General features: G+C 43.4%; 1 long non-coding RNA gene across 1 annotated transcript in view; it reads right to left on the bottom strand.

The window, feature by feature from the left end:
* Positions 1–7,531: 7,531 nt before the first annotated feature.
* The window catches only part of LOC147343684 (uncharacterized), a 114,029-nt gene continuing 93,969 nt past the window's right edge, over positions 7,532–27,591 (bottom strand). Inside the window, exon 5 of the long non-coding RNA XR_015155941.1 lies at positions 7,532–8,164. This is a non-coding gene — a long non-coding RNA (uncharacterized LOC147343684). The remainder of the gene's footprint in view (positions 8,165–27,591) is intronic.

Genomic DNA, 27,591 nt, shown 5'->3' with positions numbered 1-27,591 from the left:
TTTTTCCAGTGGTCATGTATGGATGTGAGAGTTGGACTATAAAGAAAGCTGAGCACTGAAGAATTGATGCTTTTGAACTGTGGTGTTGGAGAAGACTCTTGAGAGTCCCTTGGACTGCAAGGAGATCCAACTAGTTCATCCTAAAGGAGATCAGCCCTGGGTGTTCATTGGAAGGACTGATGCTGAAGCTGAAACTCCAGTACTTTGGCCACCTCATGCGAAGAGTTGACTCATTGGAAAAGACCCTGATGCTGGGAGGGATTGGGGGCAGGAGGAGAAGGGGACAACAGAGGATGAGATGGCTGCATGGCATCACCGACTTGATGCACATGAGTCTGAGTGGATTCTGGGAGTTGGTGAAGAACAGGAGGCCTAATGTGCTGCAATTCATGGGGTCGCAAAGAGTTGGCATGACTGAGTGACTGAACTGAACTGAACTGATGCATCCTTGGGTGCCTGACCTAGATTGAGACAGCAAGACTGGAAGAAACCAATACCATGGAGACCAGGAAATAGAGGGACATGGTGACTCCATGATAGTTTCAGTTCTGTTCAGGATTTTCAGTCAATATTGAAGAAGCTCCTGGAAAAGTGAATGCATTTATTTAGTCAACCAAAACTTAATAAATAGAAAAGGGAAGGAAGATGCTAAAAACTTACTCCATCATTTTCTAGAAATGTCCTGTTCAATGGAGACTGGAGGGAAAAGGTTAGCACCAAAGGCATTGAGATCCCTGGTTAGCTCCCAGGCTTGAGATCTTCTGGATGAGCAGTGGGAGACCAAGTCTCTGTAACCACCTCTATTCCTCTACTGACTTTTCAGCTGACTCTTCAGAAGTGCTCCAGCTGTCCACCCTCCTTCCAGGCCTGGACACAGCCTCTCCCTACCTCATGGGACACACCTTGGAGCACACATCAGGGAAAAGACAACAGAAGTAGTGTTCAAATCATTCAGGGAGTGTTACGGACTACTTGTTGGTGCCCACTCCCCATTCATATTTTGAAGCCTTCATCTCCATTGTGATGGCACTAATAATTAGATTTAGATGGGGTCATGAGCTTGGGCTTCTCCAAATGGAATTACTATCTTTATAAGATAGGATATCAGAGAATCTGTTCTTTCTCTTTCCACCATGTGAGGACACAGCAAGAAGGCAGCCGTCCACAAGTCCAAAATAGAGCCCTCGAGAACCCAGCCATGCTGACACCCTGATCTTGGACTTCTCAGCCCCAGAACTTGGGAAATAAATGTCTGTTTCGGTTTCTGGTACTTGGTACCCCCAGTCTATGTTATTTTGTTATAAGCAGCCCATGCTGACCAAGACAGGGGAAACCTCTAAATAAAACAGAAGTGGGTCCGATGACCTTTGGAATGTTCTCTAAACCCTAGCAAAACAACAGCTGCCTTGTTCTGATCCAATCTAATCTTTCAGAATTTATGTTCCTAATTCTCCTACTTGGCCTCAGTACAGACAAAGGAAGTAGCATGACCTTTGCCAGATCAGCTCCCACTGCCTTGCCAAGGCTCGGGCCTGACGCAAAAGCCTGAAAGCCTATATTCCTTCAGGCAGCTATCCTATTACATACCTAGGTGTGTGGGATCCAGAGACCAGGTAGATGAAAAGTGAGGCTGACTGGGAAGGTGGGCTTCTGAGGGTCTAGGGGGTGGGGGTGGGGTAAGTTCTCTTCTTGGGAGTCACCTGGATCCCAGAGATTGGCTCTAATGTCTTTCCTAGAATCAAAACACACAGACCATTCAATGCTCCCCAGAATACGCTATACCATGGCTACAGGAAGGTACTTTTCAGGCTTGATACAAGCTCGTGTCAGAGCGAAGCGAGAAGGATATGCTCACTTCTGGGGGCCAAACTGAACTCCAGCATCAGCCATAAAGTCTCTCCAAGAACGGACACAGAATTAAGCAAGGTAGACCCTCATGAGCCCACTTGAAAGAGCTTGTGACCTGAAAAGGCTGCGGGTTGTGATCGGGTATAAAGTAACCCAGGCCAGAAGCAGGCAATAAACACACAATCTGCTTGGATCCAGAGCTGATTTTGAACAACTCACATCAAAGTAACCGTTCTGTGTCTGCTGCGTCTGCTCCTTGTGGCTTTGGTGAGCCCTCTGGGCCACTCAAGGCACCTGAGACCTCAAGTGCTTGGAGCAAAACTCCAGAGTTTTAGTTGGTGAGGAAATAAATAGAGCAAATTATCTCTTCTGAAGGCCCAGTCTTCTGCAATAACAGGAATTCACTTAGTAAGATGAGCACTTAATAAATGAGCACAAAATGGAACACTTTTCTTTTCTTTTTTGGTTGAGCTGAGCCTTCCTTATTGCATGGGCTTTTCTCTAGTTGCGGCGAGTGGGGGCTACTCTCTAATCGTGGTATGTGGGCTTCTCATTGCGGTAGCTTCTCTTGTTGCCGAGCATGGGCTCTAGGGTGAGCAGGCTTCAGTCATTGGGGTTTGTGGGCCCTGGAGCACAATAGTTGTGACACACGGGCTTAGTTGCACCATGGCATGTGGAGTCTTCCTGGTCTAAGGATCGAACTCATGACTCCTGCATTGGCAGGCAGATTCTGTACCACCCAGCCACCCAGGAATCCCAGGGAACACTTTTCTACATCCTTCACTGTGAAAGTGAAAGTGTTAGTCACTCAGTTCAGTTCAGTCGCTCAGTCGTGTCCGACTCTTTGCCACCCCATGAGCTGCGGCACGCCAGGCCTCCCTGTCCAACACCAATTCCCCGAACCCACCCAAACTCATGTCCATTGAGTCAGTGATGCCATCCAACCATCTCATCCTCTGTCGTCCCCTTCTCCTCCTGCCCCCAATCCCTCCCAACATCAGGGTCTTTTCAAATGAGTCTGCTCTTCCCATCAGGTGGCCAAAGTATTGGAGTTTCAGCTTTAACATCAGACCTTCCAATGAACACCCAGGACTGATCTCCTTTAGGATGGACTGATTGGACCTCCTTGCAGTCCAAGGAACTCTCAAGAGTCTTTTTCAACACCACAGTTCAAAAGCATCAATTCTTCGGTGCTCAGCTTTCTTTATAGTCCAACTCTCACATCCATACATGACTACTGGAAAAACCATAGCCTTGACTAGATAGGCCTTTGTCGGCAAAGTAATGTCTCTGCTTTTGAATATGCTGTCTAGGTTGGTCATAACTTTCCTTCCAAGGAGTAAGTGTCTTGTAATTTCATGGCTGCAATCACCATCTGCAGTGATTTTGGAGCCCAAAATAAAGTCTGTCACTGTTTCCACTATTTCCCCATCTATTTCCCATGAAGTGATGGGACCAGATTTCATGATCTTAGTTTTCTAAATGTTGAGCGTTAAGCCAACTTTTTCCACTCTCCTGTTTCACTTTCATCAAGAGGCTTTTTAGTTCCTCTTCACTTTCTGCCATAAGGGTGGTGTCATCTGCATATCTGAGGTTACTGATATTTCTCCCGGCAATCTTGATTCCAGCTTGTGCTTCCTCCAGCCCAGAGTTCCTCATGATGTACTCTACATAGAAGTTAAATAAGCAGGGTAACAATATACAGCCTTGATGTACTCCTTTTCCTATTTGGAACCAGTCTGTTGTTCCATGTCCAGTTCTAACTCTTACTTCCTGACCTGCATATAGGTTTTTCAAGAGGCAGGTCAGGTGGTCTGGTATTCCCATCTCTTTCAGAATTTTCCACAGTTTCTTGTGATCCACACAGTCAAAGGCTTTGGCATAGTCAATAAGGCAGAAATAGATGTTTTTCTGGAACTCTCTTGGTTTTTCGATGATCCAACAGATGTTGGCCATTTGATCTCTGGAAGTTCAAATGGTTGGCCATTTGATCTCTGGAACACCTGGAAGTTCATGGTTCACGTATTGCTGAAGCCTGGCTTGGAGAATTTTGAGCATTACTTTATTAGCGTGTGAGATGAGTGCAATTGTGTGGTAGTTTGAGCATTCTTTGGCATTGCCTTTCTTTGGGATTGGAATGAAAACTGACCTTTTCCAGTCCTGTGGCCGCTGCTGAGTTTTCCAAATTTGCAGGCATATTGAGTGCAGCACTCTCACAGCATCATCTTTCAGGATTTGAAATAGCTCAACTGGAATTCCATCACCTCCACTAGCTAGTTAGTCACTCAGTCATGCCCAGCTCTTTGCAACCCCATGGACTGCAGCCCACCAGCCTCCTCTGTCCATGTTATTTTCCAGACAAGGATACTGGAGTGGGTTGCCATTTCTTTCTTCAGGGGGATCTTCTCGACCCAGGTATTGAACCTGGGTCTCCTGCACTGCAGGCAGTTTCTTTACTGATTGAGCAACAAGGGAATCCTTCATAATTGTATAAGAACGATCATGTGTCAACACCACACAGGTGCTTCAGAGATCTGGAAAAAGCCATGGTTTTTACCTGTAGTTTTCTGAGATAAGCATATATGGCTCTCCCATTTGGAGAAGCAATGGTCCCCACTCATGAAAACCAGCCTGACACCCTCCTGTTAAGAAGGAGCCGATGGACGTCTGCCCCAGCCGCCTTCCCTGGTTCTGAGTTTTGTGGTGGTCATACTCTTTGCAGGGGAGGGAAACAGAATTGAGGATTGAATATTTTCTCTTCCCCTCTGGTAACTACTCAAGAGGAGTTAGAGGGTCTGTTATATTTGGGAAGGGATTTGAGAAAAGCAGGATGACAATGTGAAGGAAAGGCAATCCATCACACAGGGAAGATGCAGACATTGTTCTGAGACACAAGGGAAACCAATACCCAGATAAAGGGAAAGGAGGCAAAATACCAGCAAGTAGCAGTGAATCTCATGGGCTGGGAATCAGAAAGAAAAGGATTGGTTTTTCCTGTATGAGACATGACAGGAGGGGTCTGGCTCCCTTCTTTATTTAATATCAAATATTTTCACACTATAATGCCCTAGAATATACATTAACACATAAATACAGAAATATTTAATTTACAAGTGATACAATAAAGATACAGAGTCCAAAAATTACTTGCTCAACGTAACCCAGTAGAGATGTAATCCCAGAGCTAGTACAGGACTCTCTAAATATCCAAGACAGTGGGACAGAAATTCGAGTCATCTGCTTGGATCAGGTGAGTTCACCTGGATGTTGGTGTCCACTCACATGAGCAAACACCAATCAGATTTGCCAGATCAAATACAAGACACCTTGATACATTTGGATTTCGGATAAATAACCAATAATTTCTAGTATAAGTATCTTCCCGATATTATATGTGTCAAGTATGAGACAAAATTATATTAAAAATGCATTAATTGCCTGAAATTCAAGTTTACTGGGGCATCTTGTATTTTTATCTGCTAAAGTTTACCACCCTAACATCCAGGGCCTCTTCTTCCCTGTCCAGTGTGTTCTTCCTGCTAGAAATGTTATCCCTTGTCCTTGCCCTTATTTAAATCATGCCCATCCCATAAGGCTGAGGTCACACCTTGTCTACTCTGAAGTCTTCTCCTGACTAGTCCCACCCAAGCCATTTGTCTCCCTCCTGTGAATACCTATAATGTATTCAGATGGGAGCCTGGGAGCCAGCCTGGGGTATGCCGCTGTCCCATTCGCAAACATTTTCATAAGCTTTCACTGCCTCTCTGCATCAAGGTTTCAAGTTGTTTTGAGCAAATCATGCCTCACTCCCACTTTGCATCCTCTGTTACATCTAGCATGTGCTCAGTCGCTTCAGTGGTGTCCGACTCTTTGCAACCCCATGGACTGTAGCCCGCCAGGCTCCTCTGCCCATGGGGATTCTCCAGGTGAGAATACTGGAGTGGGTTGCCATTGCCTTCTCCAACATCTGCCATAGGACTAGGCTAAATAGTCAATAACTGATGGAAAATCATTTGCTTTTATTTTTTTTTTAATATAAATTTACTTATTTTAATTGGAGGTTAATTACTTTACAATATTGTATTGGTTTTGCCATACATCAACATGAATCCGCCACGGGTATACACGTGCTCCCCATCCTGAACCCCCCTCCCACCTCCCTCCCCATACCTGGTGCACTGGGACGACCCAGAGGAATCATTTGCTTTTAGAGCACAGAGAGAAGCTGACCAAGAGAGACTGTGATATCTTTTTCTCTCTCATTTCTTTCAGGTCTAAAAAACGGCAAAAGGATGGAGAAGGAAGGTCTAGAATGCCCAAAAGATGATTTGCCCGTAAACTGAAGACAACACTTGTGCATAAGATAAGAAGGCACAAGCAAATTATGAATTAGGACAATTATAAGAGCAGTAGATTTGCATCTATGGAAATGTGCCTCCCCATATAAAGTCTCTGAAAACACTGTTCCACACCCTAAGACCTGGCAAGATCTTAGCCATTACCTGGATCAGACTATCATCATATAGGAAAAGAAACTTAGAACAGGAGAGGAAAGTCACTAATCCTTGGTCATGTAGCGGGTTAGTGACAGTCTCCTGGTCCCTGGGCCAAGGCTCCTGCAGTTTGTGGAGCTGAATCTCCAGTTTCAGGGAGAAAGCCTCCTGCCAGGGAACAGGTTTTCAGCTCCACTAATCTTTTAAAATATTATTTGCTGTATTTCTCTATCTGTATGAGGCATTTTCTTTTAGTGGAAAATCAAGAAGATACAGAAACTCAGAAAAAAGAAAGTTTAAGTTACCCACCACCCAGAAAAAAAATTATGAATATTTGATACGTTTGTTATTGATGCTTTTTCCTATACATACTAAACTATTAAGTCTGTGGCAGGAACTGAATTAATCTCATTCAACTCTACACCTTCAGCCCTTAGCACAGTGTCTGATACATAAAATGCACTTGATCCATGCTTACTGAATAAATGACAACATAAATACACATGTTTATATACCTGTGCATATAATTATGTTTATGTAATTAAAAAATTGAAGCCATACCATTATACACTTGGGTTTTTTTTTCACTTAATATCATAATGTAAATATTTTCCCATGGCTGTAAATATCCTCCTAGAATAATGTTTTTAATAGTATGTTTAAACCATAATTTATTGACCTATCTCCAAACAACGCACATTTACATCATTTTCAAACTATTTTGAATTATAAATAGTACTATGATAAATATCTCTTGGACATGAATCTCTGAGAATCAGTCCGTGGGAAAATGGAATCTACCTTCACTAATGAAAGAAATTCAGGCAGGAAAGTGATAGTCAACAGTCTGGGGTCATCTTATCAGCTCTGTGCAGGTCATTTGACTCAGCTTCCTTCACAAATCACAAGCCTCAGGTCAGAGCTGCCAGTCTCTGACGGCAAGCATCAGATGATCAATTTAAATTTTATCTCAGTCACATCTTACATGCAAAAGTCATCCCATGTGGGTAAGATAAAAGTTATCAATCAAAGGGCATTTTAGAATTGATTTTATCAGTCCCATGCTTAGCCAAAGAGACTAACATATAAATAAAGTGCCCTGCTTTCCCCAAACAAGTTCAAAATACAATTCCACTGGGAAAGTGACTTTAAATTCAAGAAAAATAGAACAGATGGCCCACATCCAAACCTAAGCAACAAATCTCTTTTTTTAATGAAATCTGTGCACATAGTTCCCAGCATGACCCACACTGGGTTGAACTTTTTTTTTTTTTTTTAAACAATAGTATATTACATCCACTGACAGTCAACAACCTATGAGTTCAAGCTGCCTTGTTATTTACCCTTTTGTCTGAGGCAAAGCCCATCCTTCTTCAATGGCTAGAACTTCCTGTGGTGGTGGCAGTGGTTTGGTTGCTAAGTCGTGTTCAACTCTTGCAATCCCAATGGACTGAAGCCTGTCAGGCTCCTCTGTCCATGGGATTCTCCAGGTGAGAATACTGGAGTGGGTTGCCATTTCCTTCTCCAGAGGATCTTCCTGACCCAGGAATAGAACCCAGGTCTCCTGCATTGTAGGCAGATTCTTTACCGACTGAGCTATGAAGGTAGTCCGAGAAGTTCCTGTGCGAAGATGCATAAGAGATCTTGATGGTACCATTTTATGTTCTTCTCTGAACACCAAGGTAGGAGAAAGTGCTTTTCTTCCAGGGAAGAAGCAGGGAAAGGACGTTCCTTTCTCATCAATGTCACTTGATCTTTTCACCCAAGTCCACGCTCAGCTTAGTTCCTTGTCTGGTGAAAGAACCTCAGATTCCAGGACTGGGCTGCTGGGCAAAGCAGAAACTGTTAGCAAACTTTGTAATGTGAAATGTGATTTCACACCAATGAATCTGGATGTGATTTCAGACCACACTTGTTTTAGGACTGCTCACACCCGCTATAGTATACATTGCGAGCCAACTCATGGCAAGTCATGTAATGCCTCTCCCATATAACCTTCTAGGAGGAATGCAGCTAATGCAGAGGACTGTGGTCATTTCCGATACCCACCTTATACACTGCTGAAGATTCAGAAGAGGGTAGACTTGTTCAGCAAGAGCCTCGGTTTCTCCAATTGAAAAATAAAGAGATTGGACAAGGATAGCAAACATTTTCCATCTTAAGAGCTAATTCTAACTGAATAATGGCAACTTCTTGGAGTGCTAACTGAGGACTATAATCACCCAGAGCATAGGAAAAAATAAATAAAGTTTTAAATTGCAGAGAGATGGCGCCAGAAAGAAAATCTAGCACGCCCAAACCCCAAGCCTGTGGTCCCTGAGAGTAGGCATTTTTCTGATTCATCCTGTAATCCCAGTGGCTGACAGTGCCTGGCACACAATGGACACTGAGTCAGAATTGAATGAGTAAACAAATACTAAAAGTCTGACCACAGAACTTATTTTAGGTTGCTATAACTGGGTGTAAACAAAAGAAAACCCTCTGCAAATAGATGAACATGTTGCCAACTCTTCAGAGTGATAAAAATGAATCTTAAAATGAAAGGTATCTCACCAGGGATCACTGGGGAATCAGAGGATGGGAAGAACAGTGGAGATGTTCTTTTTTAAAAATTTTTATTTTGGGCTACACTGGGTCTTCCTTGAGAGCTTTCTCTAGTTGCGGCGAGCGGGGGCTCCTCTCTAGTTGTGGTGCGTGGGCTTCTCATTGCAGTGGCTTCTCTTATTGCAGGGCATAGGCTTTAACAGCACTTGGACTCCAGCAGCTGTGGCACGTGGGCTCAGTAGTTGGGGTTCCTCTAGAGCACAGGCTCTATTTGAGCTACTTTTGGTTGATTATTTCATCTCATTTTATCAAAAACATTCTATACCATGTATACAAGTTCCATGGCTGCAGAAGGCCTATGACAGGCATGATTCCAGGAACCAACTCACCTTTTGGGGCAGCTACATAGGTCTTTGGGCTTACCAGGTGGCTCAGTGGGTAAAGAATCCACCTACAATGCAGAAGATGCAAGAGACATGGGTTCGATCCTTGGGTCAGGAAGATCCCCTGGAGGAGGGCATGGCAACCCACTCCAGTATTCTTGCCTAGAGAATCCTTTGGACAGAGGAGCATGATGGGCTACAGTCCATGGGGTCGCAAGAGTTGGACACAACTGAAGTGACTGAGCACACAGCAGCACACACATAGGTCTTTAATTCTAGAGGTGGAAGTTTCTCCCAAGAAGCCTAGGGAACAACTGATACAACCCAAGACTGACTGGAGCAGTCCATTTCACGTTGTGAATGACAAAACCAGGTTGAGGGAGGAAACAGTTTTAGAAAGAAATCATTCATAGAAAATGAAGAAGAAATTGAAATCTGCATGCTTCCCTGCTTCCTGCTCCCCAGAAGACTTTTTGAAGCAATTTTTTTTTTTAAATCAAACATTGCCAGAGGAAAACAGATGACCTCTACTCTATTTATAACTTATGGGTGGTAATCCTGCTAGCAACAGCACTTACATTCCTATTTTCTTTCCTACTTACTATTTTTCTATGTGACTATTGTAACACATTACGTTATCAGCAATTTTCTTTGGCAAAATGAAAACAGTTCAGTGGAGAATGAAACGGAATTAGAAAAAAGTATGGTCAGCCTACAAAGGTGAATAATAGGAAGAGAGAGAGAGAAGGGAGGAAGGAAAGAAAGACAGTGTCAGGAAGAAGCAAAGAATGGAATAAGAAATAAAAGAATGGAAGGAAAGAAAGAAGAGTAAGGAAAAAAAGGGGAAAAGACTCTCCTATTACACATTTAAATACTGGAATGAAGCAAGTGATGCAAAAATAGATGGTGTGTTCTGACTAGTATTTGTGGTGCTTCTCATCACTAAAAAGACCAAAACAATCCATTAGTGGGAGGCAATGTGAGATATTGGAAAAAGTGCAGACTTTGAAGAAAGAAGACATACATCTGAATCCCAGGTATGCCTGTTGCTATTAATAATTGCAAAACTTAGACCAGCGATCATAGATTAGCAAACTACAGTCTGCAGACCAGCCACCTGTTCTTGTAAATAATGGTTTTATTGGAACACATTAGCAGCCACTGATTTACATAGGCTATATAGCTTTGAGCCGAAATGGCAGAGCAGAGTAGCTGTGACAGACACCATATGAACTGCAAGCCTAAAATATTTGCTGTTTTGCCCTTTAAGTAAGGGTTTGCCTTAGACAATTACCTAAGCTCTTTTGTGCTCAGTAGGTTGGAGAAGGAAATGGCAACCCACTCCAGTGTTCTTGCCTAGAGAATCCCAGGGATGGGGGAGGCTGGTGGGCTGCCATCTATGGGGTCGCACAGAGTCAGACACGACTGAAGCAACTTAGCGGCAGCAGCAGCAGGTTGGACTTAAATGAAGATACGAGTTTCAGAAGAATCAGTCAATTGAAGAGAATTTTGCAGAAGTTTTCCAATCTGAAGAACAGAGGGAAAAAAGATTGAAGGAAAACAATTTCAGAGACTTGCAGGAAAATATCGAGCAAACCAACATAAATGTAATGAGAGTTTCCAAAAAAAAAAAAAAGCCAGAAAGAATAGTTAAGAAATAATGGGGCTTCCCAGTAGCTCAGTGGTAAAGAATTCACCTACCAGTGCAGGAGACATGGATTCAGTCCTTGATCTGGGAAAAATCCCACATGCCACTAAGGCTGTGTGCTACAACCATGAACCTGTGCTCTGGAGCCCCAAAAAAGAGAAGCCCAAAAGGAGTTCTCTTCCACAACAAGAGAAGCCACTGCAATGAGACAGCCCTGTACCGCAACTAGAGAAAAGCCTGGGCAACAACAAAGACCCAGCACAGCCAAAAGTAAACAAATGAGAATTTTAAAAAACAATGGTTGAAATTTTACCAAATTTGATTTTTTAAAATGAATCTATAGATCCAAAGAGCTTAATGTATCCCAAGTAGGTTGAACATGAAGAGATCCACACCCACATATATCACTAAACCAAAGAAAAAACCAAAGAAAACAAGAAAATCATAACAGAAACAAGAATAAAATGATTCACCATATACGAAGGGAACAACAATGCAATTAATGGCTGATGTCTCACCACAAACCAGGGAAGCCAAAAGGAGTGGGGCAACATACAAAAAGAGCTGGAACAAAAAACTGCCAATCAAGAATTTTATACACAGCAATTAGAAAAATGAAGGCAAAACAAAAATGTTTCTCAAAACACAAAAAAATGAAAGAATGTTTTGCTAGCTGTCCTTCCAATTAACAAAGTGACACAAAGCAGTAACATGAATCCACAAGAAGATAGGAAGAACCCCAGAAATAGTAAATATGTGGGTAAACATAAATATGAAGAATGTTAAAATAGGTTTTAAGTTTTATATTTAAAAAATAAGATTGCATACAGTGATAACTATAACACTCTATTGATGAATTTATTATAAACATACAACATGGGACAATAATAGCATAATGTGCAGAAGGGAGATACTATATGAAGTTACTCTATTTTACCAAAATTATGTCAAAAATAGCCTGAAGTAGTTTGTACTGAGTTAAGATGTATGAGCAATCACTGGGAAAATAATCCTTTAAAAATGTCTGCAAAATTGACTGAAGAACCAAAATGGTGCACTAAAAAAATGTTTAACATGAAACAAGACAATAAAAGAAGTACAAAAGATTAACTATGAAGTGAGTTCACGTATGTAAAGCACCTAAACAGTGCTGGCAGATGGGGCATGCTACAGAAGTGTCATCGTCATCGTCTCTGTTACGGCTGCTGCCATTCAGCTCTGGGAGAATAAAGAGCTAAACACTCTGGGCTGGAAGAAACACAAGCTGGAATCAAGACTGCCGGGAGAAATGTCAATCACCTCAGATATGCAGATGACACCACCCTTATGGCAGAAAGTGAAGAGGAACTAAAAAGCCCCTTGATGAAACTGAAAGAGGAGAGTGAAACAGTTGGTTTAAAGCTCAACATTCAGAAAACGAAGATCATGGCATCCGGTCCCATCACTTCATGGGAAATAGATGGGGAAACAGTGGAAACAGTGTCAGACTTTATTTTTTTGGGCTCCAGAATCACTGCAGATGGTGACGGCAGCCATGAAATTAAAAGACGCTTATTCCTTGGAAGGAAAGTTATGACCAACCTAGATAGCATGTTAAAAAGCAGAGACGTGACTTTGCCAACAAAGGTCCGTCTAGTCAAGGCTATGGTTTTTCCTGTGGTCATGTATGGATGTGAGAGTTGGACTGTGAAGAAAGCTGAGCACCGAAGAATTGATGCTTTTGAACTGTGGTGTTGGAGAAGACTCCTCAGAGTCCCTTGGACTGCAAGCAGGTCCAACCAGTCCATCCTAAAGGAGAGCAGTCCTGGGTATTCTTTGGAAGGACTGATGCTAAAGCTGAAACTCCAATACTTTGGCCACCTGATGTGAAGAGTCGACTCATTGGAAAAGACCCAGAAGCTGGGAGGGATTGGGGGCAGGGGGAGAAGGGGACAACAGAGGATGAGATGGCTGGATGGCATCACCGACTCGATGGACATGAGTTTTCGTAGATTCTGGGAGTTGGTGATGGACAGGGAGGCCTGGCGTGCTGCAATTCATGGGGTCGCAAAAAGTCGGACACAACTGAGCGACTGAACTGAGAAGGCTTTACTGATAGCTCAGCAGGTAAAAATGCAGGAGACACAGAATATGAGAGTTTGATTCTGGGTCAGGAAGATCCCCTGGAGGAGGGCATGGCAACCCACTCCAGTGTTCTTGCCTGGGAAATCCCATGGACAGAGGAGCCTGGCAGGCTACAGTCCATGGGGTCACAAACAGTTGGACAACACTGAGTAACTAATACACGCAGGAGGCTCTAAGGGCGGTAAATCACCAGCTGTGGAAAGCTGGAAGGGACTAGCAAGCGTAAAGAAAATAGTGTTGCTATAAAAACAACTCTCTGACAACCTCAGAATTCTTACGAAAATGTAGTAATTGCTGGGAGATAGGAGAAAATGACAATGGCAGGGCAGCTGACCTAGAATAAACCTCAAGGTCACGGACCAGGAAGATGCCTTGAAGTTTTAGCCCAGAGGAAAGACTCACTTAAAGGTGCCAGACTCAGAAAGGGTTTTTCTAAAGTTGCTTGAGTGAAAAGAACCAACTGAAGCTTGAGGCTGCTGATGTCAAGTTAAGGAATAGCAAGAAAAGAAGTCCAAACATTTCTTGTTTGTTTCTGTCTTCCAAAGAAAGGTAAACTTACAAGTTTGACTTTCCACTAAAAACTTTTCCCGTCAGTTCACTGAATCTTAAAACCCAGGAAGAAACTAATATCTCCCACTGAACAGATGGAAAAACTGAGCTGACAAAAGGAGTTCTTGCCTGGGGACACACAGCAGTTAAGTGGTAAGTCAAGATTTAAGAGCTATCTTTCTATTCTGGGGGGCCTTCCCTGATAGCTCAGTTGGTAAAGAATCTGCCTGCAATGCAGGAGACTCTGGTTCAATTCCTGGGTTGGGAAGATCCGCCAGAGAAGGGATAGGCTACCCACTCCAATATTTTGGGGCTTCCCTTGTGGTTCAGCTGGTAAAGAATCCTCCTGCAAAGTGGGAGACCTGGGTTCAATTCCTGGGTTGGGAAGATCCCCTGCAGAAGGGAAAGGCTACCCACTCCAGTATTCTGGCCTGGAGAATTCCACTGACTGAATAGTCCATGGGATCTCAAAGAGTTGGACACGACCGAGTGACTTTCACTTTCTCTTCTGGACAAAGCTACTGTCCCGGTCAAATGGAAGATCTTTTGTCTGAAACTGGAAAATATCTAGAGAGAACAAAGTGAATGAATGAGCTATAAGGGGGGGACTGGGTTGCCCTGCCTGAGTCCAGCCCCTGACACCAGCGAGGTCTACTGCAAGTCCAGAGAGAACCAATGGATTAGATTCCTGTGGCTGCTGTAACCAAGTGCCACCAACAGGGTGGCTTTAAACAACAACATTTTATTCTCTCATCCCAGTCCAGTATGCCCTCGTCTCAACTAATGACACTTTCCAAGACCTTATTTCCAAGTATTGTCACATTCTTAAGTTCTGGGTGGGCGTAAATTTGGGGGCACATCATTCAATCCAGTACAGGTGTCAACTGCAGGCAAATACAAAAGGAGTCACACTGACCGTATGAGAAAGCCAGAGGGAGGGAGCAGAGTGAGGAAAGATCAAGGCTGGGGCCAGGGGAGGGTGAAGACGCTCCAGCCACAAGGAGGAAAAATGGAACAAGAGGAGAGAGGGTCATGGAAGCCAAAGAAGTGTGGGGTTTCCAAAGAGAGGAGGTGACGAATGTTGCAGAAAATCCAAGCAATTACCCAAGCATGCGCCACTGGATTTGGCAATGAAAACTCATGAATGACCTTCATTGCCTGGTTTCAGTGAAGCAATGGGAGCGGAGGCCTGATTGCAACAGTTAAGACGGGGGTGAGGGGTGGGAGCAAGACTGCTCCATGGTATGCCTCCGTGATGGATGGCTAAGGTTGGTAATAGCTAGAAGGGGTGCCACATCAGGGGAGACTTTATGTTTATTTACTTTTCTTTTCTGTCTTCCTGGCTGCACCACAAGTCTTGCAGGATCTTAGCTCCCCACCCAGGGATCGAACTTGTGCCTCCTGCAGTGGAAACACAGAGTCTTAACCACTGGACTGCCAGGGAAGTTCTATTTACTGTTTTGAAGGTGAGATACATTTAACCACATCGTAGTAGGCTGGCATCAATCAGTACAGATTTTACCGTTTTCATATCTAGATGAAGGGGAAATTGATGACACAGGAAACCTGAGTTGCTCACCGGGGCTAAGAATTAGAGCAATTTAAGAAATAAGCCTTCAGTGAAAAAGAGGGGCAGGAACTCCCTTGAGATGAAAATTAAGAAGAAAGGTTGGGTCCAGTTTAAAGAGTGAGAGTTGTTGCAGGAGTTTAACTTGATGACTAGAGTCACGATAATATCAGTGATGGTAGTGTTACTAACGCTCACTGCAATGAAGGGTCAGATCTAGTGCTGAAGCAAGCACGGGGGAAGCCAGCCAAGCTCCCCTGCAGCCCTGTAGAAGGCCCTGCTGGGGCTGGGGATCACGAGCTTGCCATCACAGCCACCTATACATTCTCCAGTTGTGCTGCTGCTGGAAGGAATGGTTCTACAGCCCAGCGTTTGCACCCAAACCCACCACACAAGTACAGGCTGGTTCATGTATGATTTTAGCACCAGCATGTGCGAAATGGATTCCTGAGTCCATTAATGGAGTGTTTTAACTGAGCATCTGCCAATCTAAGCGCGTGGTCTGGTCGCCATGGCCGAGGGACTTCCCAGCTGGTCCGGTGGCTGGGACTCCACGCTCCCAGTGCAGGGGGCCCACGTTCCATATCTGGTCAGGGAACTGGATCTCATGTGCTGCAACTAGGACCCGGCATAGCCAAATACATAAATAAACATTAAAAAAAGGAAAAAGATGGTGCTGAAAGGTCATGGTTCATTACATTCCCTCTGCTTCAAACACACACACACACACACACACACACACACACACACACATAATGACAGGTTATCTGAAGAGAAAACCAGTAAAACACAACTGGTGTCAGAAATAAACTAAACATCTCCAAGGACCAGAAACCAAAGTGATAGGTGAACAGGAGCCTTGAGCCTGCTGACTTCCGTGGTCTGAATCAAGCATTAGTGGCTAAGGGGTCGGTTGCCTCAAATAACAAGGATTAAATGTGTTTCTGCTGGGGCAGTGGCAAGTGGGCCAGGCTCACTGCTAGATACAACCCATATGAGGTAACTGAAAAATAATGACAGCTGCTCATTGCCTGGGGCTGTGGCTTTATGGAGAATGGTGGCACTAAGGCATGGAAAGGATTAAGACTCAGCTCCAAGACCAGGAACTGAATGAACTGCCCACTGCCTGGGACCACTGGACCCGAGACAAAGTCCCAGGGCTGGAGGGAGCTCTCTCCCAAAAAACTGCAGATGCAGGCGTGGTCCCGAGTGGATGCATCTCAAACTTGCTGAACAGAGATGAATGGGGGGCGTTCGGGAGAAGTTGGCTTGCTTGAACAACAGTAAGGGGCCAGAGTAGGGGCAACTGAGAAAATTTGGGGACAGAGGTAGAAAATGAGATTGGAGAGCAGCTAGGGGTCAGTCATATCCTGTGAGACCCAGGAGACAGTGGCATTTAAATATGGCGTAGATGGTGCACGTGGAGCTGAACTGCAGAAAAATCGGACTGTGCCATTCATTTCCCTGTTTTGCTCTCAGATCTGTATATTCTCCATCTTTCTCTGCTCTGGTCTCCAGTCACAGGAAAAGATATTTCTCAAACTCTCTTGCTGACTTCAGGTCATTTCAGAAATGGGAGGCACGGGCCAAAAAACAGGAGGGCAGAGGAGAGGGAGAAGCCAGAGTATTTCTGCGCTTCACTCTCTGCTCCTGGGAGCATCTCCTTCAACAATTACTTCTCCTCTAGCACCCTCTTGACAACCCCTATTTCCATCCTCCCAGCTCCTACCAGGGAGGCAGTGACAGCTTCTTCTGATGGTCCTGGCTTCTGGGTCCAGCAGCCCATGGGTGGTAGTAGATTGCTGCGATGGTTCTTGCCCTGAGCTGCCTCCTTAGCCCATGTTTGACTTCGGTTCTCCCACCACCTGTATACTCAGTCCCCCTTCTAAGATTCCCTCTGTTGAAAATCATTAACAATGACTCTATTTCCTGACTGGCCCTTGGCTGATAAGGCGACACAGTGGGGAAACCAGCAAGCGGGAATTAGAATGAATTAGAACATTCTTTGCAGTGGGAGTGTAAACTGGCAAAACTCTATGGAGGATAATTGGGCAACATCTGTATATCTATCGGAGTTACAAAAGCCTATACCCTTTGTCCCAGAAGTTCCACTTCTAGAAATTTCTCTCATAGATATATTTGTCCATGTTTAAATAATGTTTGCACAAGATCATTGCAACATTGTTTGTAAAAGTAAAAGATTGGAAACTACCTAAAAGTCCACTGATGAGAGATCGGTTAATAGATTAGGGTACATTCATAAAGCAAAATAATATGTAGTCATTCATAAAATGAGGAAGTTCTTCATGTACAATTAAGAACAAATCCCTAAAAGATGAAAGGGCAAGATAAGGGACAGTGCATATACTGCTACCATAAAAGAAATAATTTATAAATCATATTTACTTATACTCCCAATGGTTATCTCCAGCAAGAAACTAATGATGTTCACCGCCTGCTAAAGAGAGAGACTGGGAAGATGGGGAAAGAAGCTGAGAGGGAAATTTTTCAGTTACTTTTTAGTATATTTATTTTTAAAATAAATTTTTACTCTAGTCGAGTTGCTTTACAATGTTAGTTTCTGGTGTACATCAAATTGAAACAGCTATGTGTATACATACATCCTCTCTTTTTAAGATTCCTTTTCCATTTAGATCACCACAGAGTACTGAATAGAGTTCCCTATGCTACACAGTATGTTCTCATTGGTTATCTATTTAATATATAGAAGTGTATAGATAGCAATACTAAATCTCCCAATTCATCCCACCTCCTCTTCCCTCTGTGGTAACAATAAGTTTGTTTTCTATATCTGTGACTCTATTTCTGCTTTGCAAATAAGATCATGTGTACCATTTTTCTAAACTCCACATTCAAGCTATATTATATCTTTATTATGTTTAGAATTTGATACTATATGTGGGATTAAGTATTTCAAAGATTAAATAAAATTTAATTTTTAAATGCAGTTCTATACTTATAAGAGATAACTCTAAACTCTACACATTCATGGGGGTAGAGAAAGAAAGTTGGAAATAAATGTATGGAAAAGATATATTATGAAAAAGTAAATAAAGAGCAAAGGAATGCTGGGGAATAAATCATAATCAGACAAAAATTAAAAAGTAAGAGAAAAGCATTCATCAGTTCAGTTCAGTTCAGTTCAGTCGCTCAGCCGTGTCCAACTCTTTGCGACCCCATGAATCGCAGCACACCAGGCCTCCCTGTCCATCACCAACTCCCAGAGTTCACCCAAACTCATGTGCATTGAGTCAGTGATACCATCCAGCCATCTCATCCTCTGTTGTCCCCTTTTCCTCCTGCCCCTAATCCCTCCCAGCATCAGGAGGGAGTCAACTCTTAGCATGAGGTGGCCAAAGTATTGGAGTTTCAGCCTCAGCATCAGTCCTTCCAATGAACACCCAGGACTGGTCTCCTTTAGAACGGACTGGTTGGATTTCCTTGCAGTCCAAGGGACTCGCAAGAGTCTTCTCCAGCACCATAGTTCAAAAGCATCAATTCTTCAATGCTCATCACAGTCCAACTCTCACATCTATACATGACCACTGGAAAAACCATAGCCTTGACTAGATGGACCTTTGTTGACAAAGTAATAACTCTGCTTTTCAATATGCTATCTAGGATGGTCAAAGCATTCATAGGGACAAAGAATGATATTATATAAAATTTAATAGAAAAAAACCTACCAACCATGCACATGTACATAGTTAACCACATAGTCTCAAATAAAGTGAAAACTAAAATAATCACAGAGTAGAAGCTGATTGTGCCAATGAAAAATTAATAAGAATATAGAAGATTAGAATAATAAAATTATGCTAATACAGAGAAGGCAATGGCACCCCACTCCAGTACTCTTGCCTGGAAAATCCCATGGACCGAGGAGCCTGGTAGGCTGCAGTCCATGGGGTCGCTAAGAGTCGCTAAGGACACGACTGAGCGACTTCACTTTGACTTTTCACTTTCATGCATTGGAGAAGGAAATGGCAACCCACTCCAGTGTTCTTGCCTGGAGAATCCCAGGGACGGCGGAGCCTGGTGGGCTGCCGTCTATGGGGTCACACAGAGTCAGACATGACTGAAGTGACTTAGCAGCAGCAGCAGCAGCAATCATATAATAAGATCAAGTCTGATCTAACAGATATACATAGAATCTTTCATTAATGAATGGGGACGCCATGCTCTTTACAAGCACAGATGGAACCTATACAAAAATCAACCATGACCACAAGACAGAAGAAATCTCAACACATTTCAAAGATCCTTGTCATACATACAACCCATCTTCTAAGACCACATGTTGATTAGAAATCAGTAGTAAGAAGATCATTTTACAATATTTTTGGAAATTTAAAAATACTGTCCTAAGTAGCTTGTCAACATGTAGAAATCACAGTGGAAAGGACAAAATCTTTGGAATCCAATAACAGTGGAAGTATTATCAAAATCTGTGGGATGAATATTGAGTGGGAAATTGATAGCTTTGAATGCATTTATCCAAAAACAAGGAGGATTGAAAGTGAGTGAATAGACCGTTCCCCTCTCAAGGCTAATACATTTACAGAAAATGGAAGGATTCTGAGTTAGGGTGTTTGAACACATGCATCTAATTCCTGTTCCTCCAGAGACTCCACTAAATGTACAGTAAAGAGATGATTTAAAAGGACAGACAAGCGCAGCTTGGGGAGGACAGAAGAGGAGGCAACAGTAGTAAAACATGGAAGCTGGAGCACAGATGGATGAGTGATGACTGACTCAACAGACTTGCCACAGCCAAATCCTCAGATGGCGGTGGGCAGAGCTGTGAGCCAACCTGGCTTTCAGAGCAGCAACTTCACAGGCTCACATCCTGGCAGCACTGAGTAACTCTGAGATTGGGAAGAAAGGAGGTATGAAGGAGGACTTGGTGAAAGCTGTTTGTGAAACAGATGACCCTTAGAAGCCTCCTGTACACCGAATTGCATTATAACCACCTGGAAGACGACCAGAAACTCTTCTGGACTGGGCACTGCCAAGACACAACGGGAAGTAAGGGTGTCTGCCGTGATCTGAATATTTGCGTCCTCCAGAAACTCGTATGTTGAAACCTAACCCCCAAGGCAATGGTATTAGAATGTGGGGATTTGGGGAGGTGAAGGGGCCATGAGGGTGGAACCCTCATAAGTGGGATCTGTTCAGTTGCTAAGTCATGTCCAACTCTTTGCGATTCTTTGCTAAGTTGTGTCCGACTCATGGACTGCAGTACGCCAGGCTTCCCTGTCCTTTACCAACTCCCAGAGCTTGCTCAAACTCATGTCCATTGAGTCAGTGATGCCATCCAACCATCTTATTCTCTGTCACCCCCTTCTCCTTCTGCCCCCAATCTTTCCCAGCAGGGACTTTTCCAATGAGTCGGCTTTGCGTATCAGGTGGCTAAAGTATTCGAGCTTCAGCTTCAGCATCAGTCCTTTCCACGTCCGGTTCTAATGAATGGGATTAGTGCCCTTAAAAGGGGACCCCAGAGAGCCCCACCCACCCCTCCCACCATACGAGGACATGGAGAGAAGATGAACTTCAGTGGGGAAGTGGTCTCTCACCAGACACTAAATCTTTTGGCACCTTGATCTTGGACTTCCTAGACTTCAGAACTGTGAGAAAAAAGTGTTTATAAGCCACCCAGCTTATGGTATTTTTGTCAGAGCAGCACAAATGGATCAACATAGTATTCTGCCCAAAAGACGGAGACCGTCTAATGTAACTTAATGCTGATTACTGAGATCCCAGCCTTCTTCCCCTACTTGGTTAAAACAGAAACTTGTAAAACTTATCTTCAGGGACTCTGATAGCCCAAGAGGAAAATTCTAAACACACTGATGTCAGGGGTTTCTCCAACAGTCCACCTGGATCACTTTACAGTGAAGATACATCTTGGCCAGCCTCAACCCTCTCTCAGTACATCCAAACAGCTTTTAAATCTCCTACTTTTAAACATGTGCAGATTGCCGAGGACCACTTTCTCCGAAAGGGAAAAATATAAATTCTCAAGAAATCTGAAGCCATGGTGTGACTTCAAGACTCTATTCTGGCAGGGGAACTTCTGCTTTCTTTGCACAGCTTGCTTTGGACTTGCTACCCAGTTTGGGGAAACCTACTTTCAAAACGTGCTAAATCGGGATACATATATAGGTTGCAGAACTGTAATGAAACAGAGTGACGCATCTCTGAGAGAACTGAAGTGAAAGTTGCTCAGTCGTGTCCGACTCTTTGTGACCCCATGAACTATACAGTCCATGAAATTCTCCAGGCCAGAGTACTGGAGTGCGTAGCCTTTCCCTTCTCCAGGGGGTCTTCCCAAGCCAGGTATCGAACCAGGTCTCCCGCATGGATGGCAGATACTTTACCACTGAGCCACAAGGAAAAAGAGGGACGGAAAACTGAGGTGTGTGTGTGTACCACGGAGAACTGGGCTCCACGTGTACCCCACGTGAATCCCTCCTCTACACTGGACTATGACGCTCTGAGTCCTGGGGAAGCCCACCCCCTACAGACTGCATCACCAGGGCACCGGCACCCTCTGGCTCACTTTGCTGCTGCTGCTGCTAAGTCGCTTCAGTCGTGTCCAACTCTGTGCGACCCCATAGACGGCAGCCCACCAGGCTCCCCCGTCCCTGGGATTCTCCAGGCAAGAACACTGGAGTGGGTTGCCATTTCCTTCTCCAATGCACGAAAGTGAAGAGTGAAAGTGAAGTCGCTCAGTCGTGTCTGGCTTGCTTTGGGTTTGACCAATAGGAAGTAACAGCAAAAGAATGGAAGACAGAAAAGAGAAGTCAATACTTTTATTCGCCCACCCCCTCTCACTTTGTCATTCTTCTTTCAGGGGCTACATCTGTTCGCTGAAGTAATTCTTATAGCTGGCCCCTTTTCCTCAGCCCCAGGTCTCACCCAGGCTCCACCAACACTGTTCCCTACCTTTACCTACACAGGCGGAATTGGACCAGTAGGAGAAAACAGTGTTCTGCAAAAAATATTCTGGGTCAACTGGTGATCTTTATGAAAAATACAATGAAATTAAAATCCCTACATCACACCACCCACAAAAATCAATTCCCAGTCAATTAGAAACCTACATTAAGGTTGGAGGGCCTGTAAAACTTAATGAAGAAAATATAGAATAATCTATTTATGACCTCTTGTGAGCAGTGGGAAGATTTCCTTAAAAAGACACACACACAAAAAGAGGACGAACCATTAAAGTACATTTTATTACATTAAAATATAAATCCTTTTGTTCACCAAAAGACATACATAATTAAAAGACAAAGCACAGTCTGGGAAAAGATATTGCACTACTTAAAACTAACAAAGGATTCTGTCCAAAGTTTATAATGAATAAAAGATAAATATATGCATGGAAGAAAAGAGGCAACATATAGAAAGAAGCAAACCACAGAAGAAAACTGAAAACAAGCATATGGAAAACACACTCAACGGCACTGATAATTAGGGAAATGCAAATTAAGACAACAGTGAGAAAGGCTCAGATTGGTGGAAAATGTTAATGTAAAAGAAAAGAGCTGTCACACCTTGAAAAGACAGGGAGGAATCTTAAAGTCCCAAGCATATTACTAAATGAAAGATGCTAATTTGCATACCGTGGATTCCAACAATGTGATATTCTAGAAAAGGCAAAACTGAAGAGACAATAGAAAGATCAGTAGTTGCTAGAGGTTGAAGTCAGGGAGGAAAGAGTAGTCAGAGCACAGAGGATTTGGGGGGCAGTGAGAACACTCCATGGGCTTCCCTGGTGGCTCAGAGGTTAAAGCGTCTGCCTGCAATGCGGGAGACCTGGGTTCGATCCCTGGGTCGGGAAGATCCCCTGGAGAAGGAAAGGCAACCCACTCCAGTATTCTTGCCTGGAGAATCCCATGGATGGAGGAGCTTGGTGGGCTACAGTCCACGGGGTTGCAAAGAGTCAGACATGACTGAGTGACTTTGATATTGTAATGATGGATGTACATTATTATAATTTTGTTCAGACCCACAGACTGTACAATACCAAGAGTGATCCCTAAGGTAAACTATGGACTTGGGGTAATTATGATGAGTTAATGTAGGTTCATCTTTGGTAAAAAAAATTTACCACTCTCATGAGTGCTGTTGATAATGGGGGAAGCTATGCATGTGTGGAGGTAGAAGATATGTGGCAATCTCTGGAACTTCCTCTCCTCCAATTTGTTGTAAACTTACAACTGCTCTAAAAAAATTAGTCTTAGAAAATATTAATGGGATAACACCAAGGGTGGGTGGAAACGTGGAGAAATGAATCTTCACACATACTTATTGGGGCATGATTGTCAGTATTAGTAGACCCAGCAGTTCTTAGAGGTACACTTGCTAGAAAAAAATCTTTTGTTCACACACTAGGAAACAGGTACTAGTTATGCAATGCAGTGTTTTGTAAAAGGCAAGAAAAAAAAAGGAAACAGCATAAATAGCAATCAAATGGAGAGTACATAAATGTTATATTCATAAAACAGAATACTATTCAGTGATATAGCAAATTAAAAAAAATCAAACAACATGGGGAAATTTCCACCCCAAAAGTGTTATATATAAAAACAAGTTATAAAAAGATCATACTGAATGACACCATGCATGTAAAAGTTTAAAAACATTCAAAACGGTGCTCTATATTTTTGAGAATACATACACATTTATTAGTGTCAATGAAATATGCAAGAAATTGAAACATTCTAAATTTGGGATTATGGTTACCTCTGAGAAGGGAGGGTGTGAGAAAGGAATGAATCAAGGGAGAAGGGGTGTATATGAAATGGGGCGGCAGGGGGGGGTGGTTCCCAGGACATATCAAGTGTAGCTCTAAGATTTTACAGCAAAAAATAAAAAAGCTTTCCAGAGGGTCTGGGACCGGGTACCTAAGTGTTTATTATACTGTTCTTTGTATTTTTCTGTATGTTTATTTCGTAATGAAAATGTTTAAACCTACTATGAACTTAGGCAAGGCAAGCCGCCCAGTCGTGTCTGACTCTTTGCAACCCCATAGACTGTAGCCTACCAGGCTTCTCCGTCCATGGGATTCTCCAGGCAAGAGTGCTGGAGTGGGTTACCATTTCCTTCTCTGGGGGATCTTCCCGACCCAGGGATCCAACCCAGGTCTCCTGCATTGGAGGCAGACGCTTTAACCTCTGAGCCACCAGGGAAGAGTATTAACAGAAATAAGGCACCAAAATGGTAAAATAAGGTCCGTCCACTCTAATCTGTATGCGGCAGATTCCATCTGCAACACTGCATGTGTACTTAGTCCACAGATGAACAGGCGGCTGACTAGTAAGTGGAGACCGGGACCTGTCAGCCCACACAAACTGGCCAGAAAAGAAACAGGAGGGTACCTGGGAGGTGTAGGCTGGAGTCAAAGCGTTTCTGAAGTTTTACAAGCAGGGGCAAGGCCAGCAGCTCATGGAGTGTCACCGTGGAAAATGGCAGCCCACCAGCGAGCACTGTGTGCCCCACAAAGGGTGTCAGTCCAGACAAGGTTCTCAGCCTCCCCTTCACTGCAGAGCAGTTCTGGTGATACGGCTGCATCATGAAAAGAACCACTGCCCTCTCTCTGCCCAGAAGATGCACAGAGCCAAGCCTTCCAGGACTTGCCAGAAAGATACACATCCCCTTGCTGCCTGCTGAGTCCTGAATGGGATCCCCTGGTGCAGCTGACCTTGAACTGATTTCTGGGGACCTGGAAGCCCAGTAGTTGATGCAGGGTTACATGTGATCTTTCAGAGCACTGGAGTCTTGGTAGTGGTCTGAGCCCTTGAGTTCTGCATCTAAGGGCTTAGATTCAGTGATCTATGTACATGGACTGGAACTAACCAATAACACAGGCAAAGGGTTGTTTATGACACTAAGTATGATTTTCTCTCTAACATGAACAGTCAACCACATTCTCCCAATCATTTCTGATCCACTAAACATTGCAAATTAGACTCCACAGAATAAGCTAATTCCCAATCAAACAGAAGAACCAGGGGGCCCCAAATCTGGTCTCGCCCAGACGGTTGTGTAGGCACGTACTCACAGGCCAACTCACCCACGGAAAGACAACAGAACAAAACACATAAAAATAAACAAGTGACTGGATCCTGTGTCATGTGCTCTTTTGCTATTATTGTCATCATCCATTTTTGAAACAACTCAAGAGGCATGATTTGGAAGCCTCACTATCTGATGGAAAGCATTCAGGGGTTTAAATTTTTGCTCTCTGACTTGGGTCCTCTTATACTGATGCTAGTTGGTTGTGTCAGAAATGCCCAGAAAGCCTGGAAGCATAACTGCAACCTTCCACGTAAGCAGATACTACCCTCTGCCAAGTGAGAGCACTACCTCGACATTACAGACCAATTTATTCTACTTGAATATGATGTCTCATTAATCTCGTCCATCTGTTGTTTATGTGTACGAACAATTCTAATGGGAAATGGGAAAGGCTGACCCAGGATTTCCTACTTGGGCCTCTGAGTTATCAGGTTGAGTTTGTAAGGAGTTACTATGCCTACAGATGGGACACAGATATCTAAGAACTGTCTCTCCTCCCATCACAAAGACATTTCTGAGAATTTCCTCATGTGCTTGGGCAGCATTCCCATGGCCAGTGCCACACAGATGCTCCTGTGTCAACGTCTCCTGGTACCATCAGAAATCAAAATGGGATTTCCAAGACAAGAACAGAGGGCTGCCAATGCTCTTCTCTTTTCCTCTTCCTACTGCTGCTGCTTTCAGATCAATTCATGGTTTCACATACCCTCCACCAGGCTCCAGACAGGACAGACAAAAGTCAGTGTCGGTCAGTTTTATACTTAGTATTAGTGCAATTGAATGTGCTCATGTGAGAAGACTCTGACATTAAATTGGCTACACTCAGGACTGGGGATTACTGACAAGACAGTCTTCCAAAAGGATAATCAGCATCTTTGAGGGAAAATTAACACCTTATGAACAGCCAATCTGAAAACCCCCAGTACAATTAAATGAGGATTACTAAGTGTGTTCATTACATCAACAAATTTGTGGGCGCCCAATACATGCCATGCCTTGTGCTAGACATTGGGACATTCCGTGGTAAATGAAACAGATGCCATCCTTACTGGTCTAAATTATTCAGTGTTGTTATTGGCTTGAATTGTGCTCCACAATTCAAGGGGCAATGAATTGTGCCCCCAGATTCATACGTTGAAGTCCTAATCCCCAGTATTTCAGAATGCGACCTTCTTTGGAGCTAAGGTCTTTAAAGAAGAAATCAAGTTAAAATGAGGCATTAGAGTTGGTCATAATTCAGAATGACTAGCATCCTTATAAAATGGGGAACTTTGGAAACAGATAGGCACACAGGGGGAGTAAGCCAAGAAGCACCAAAGATTGCCAGCAAACCACCAGAAAGCAGAGGAGAGGAATGGAACAAACGTTCTCTCCCAGCCCTTAGAAGGACCAGCTCCACTGACATTTTGATCTCAGACTTTAGTTTCCATAACTCAGTTGTTGTTTGTGCTCAGTTACAAAATCATGCCGAACTCTTTGCAACCCCATGGACTGCAGCACGCCAGGCTCCTCTGTCCTCCACTATCTCCCGGCATTTGCTCAAATTCATGTCCATTGAATCGGCAATGCTCTCCATAACTATGAGCAAATACATTTTTGTTGCTTAAACTACTTAGTTTGTGGTACTTTGTAACACAGCCCTAGTAAACTCAATGCAAATGCCTTCTATGAAACGATGTCATTTAAAAAGGAAGCATTCATGAAAAACTTGAAAAGAACTTTTCCAGTTTCTCTTCTACTGTGGGAGAAGTCCAGCTTCCAGTAAACATGGCAGATCCATCCCTCCCAGCAACAACAAGCATTCCCACCCATGCATATGGCCAAGACACAGCTCTAGTGCAGCCACTCTGAAGGAACCGCAGCCAGAAGAATCGGGGGCTCCTTGGAGTCCCATGGAGGGGATCTTAGGATCAATGGAATAGGAAACTATGGAAGGAAAGAACCTCTACAAATCTTCTCTGGGGAATCCAGGATTTTCCTGCCACCGTATTGTCTCAAAAGCTTCTGAGATGTGCTGGCTGGTTTCAAAGATACAAAATTTCTAAATTTGTATTTTTCCCCTGAATTCTAATCCCATTTACATTACTAGTAAATTCTGTGAACTCAGGCAAGTCTTGTCTCCTCTTCGAATCTCAGTTTCCCCATTTGCAAAGCGACAGTTTAGACTAGAAGTCTTCTAGGTCCTGTCTTTAGAGTCAGTCATTAGCAAAGTGCTGTAGAGTCTATAATGGTAGTAATAATAATAATATTATGAGTATTTATTTTACCATGTTTTGTTCTATGCAATTTTTCTAAATCAATGCATTTAGTTCACTCAACTCTTTT

The sequence above is a fragment of the Bos grunniens genome, chromosome 27 (genome assembly GCF_055505025.1).
Source record: "Bos grunniens cultivar Pamir isolate PY7600 chromosome 27, Bosgru_T2T1.0, whole genome shotgun sequence".
Classification (NCBI taxonomy): Eukaryota; Metazoa; Chordata; class Mammalia; order Artiodactyla; family Bovidae; genus Bos; species Bos grunniens.
Note: the sequence above shows the minus strand (reverse complement) of the source record. Positions and strands in the feature narration are given on the sequence as shown.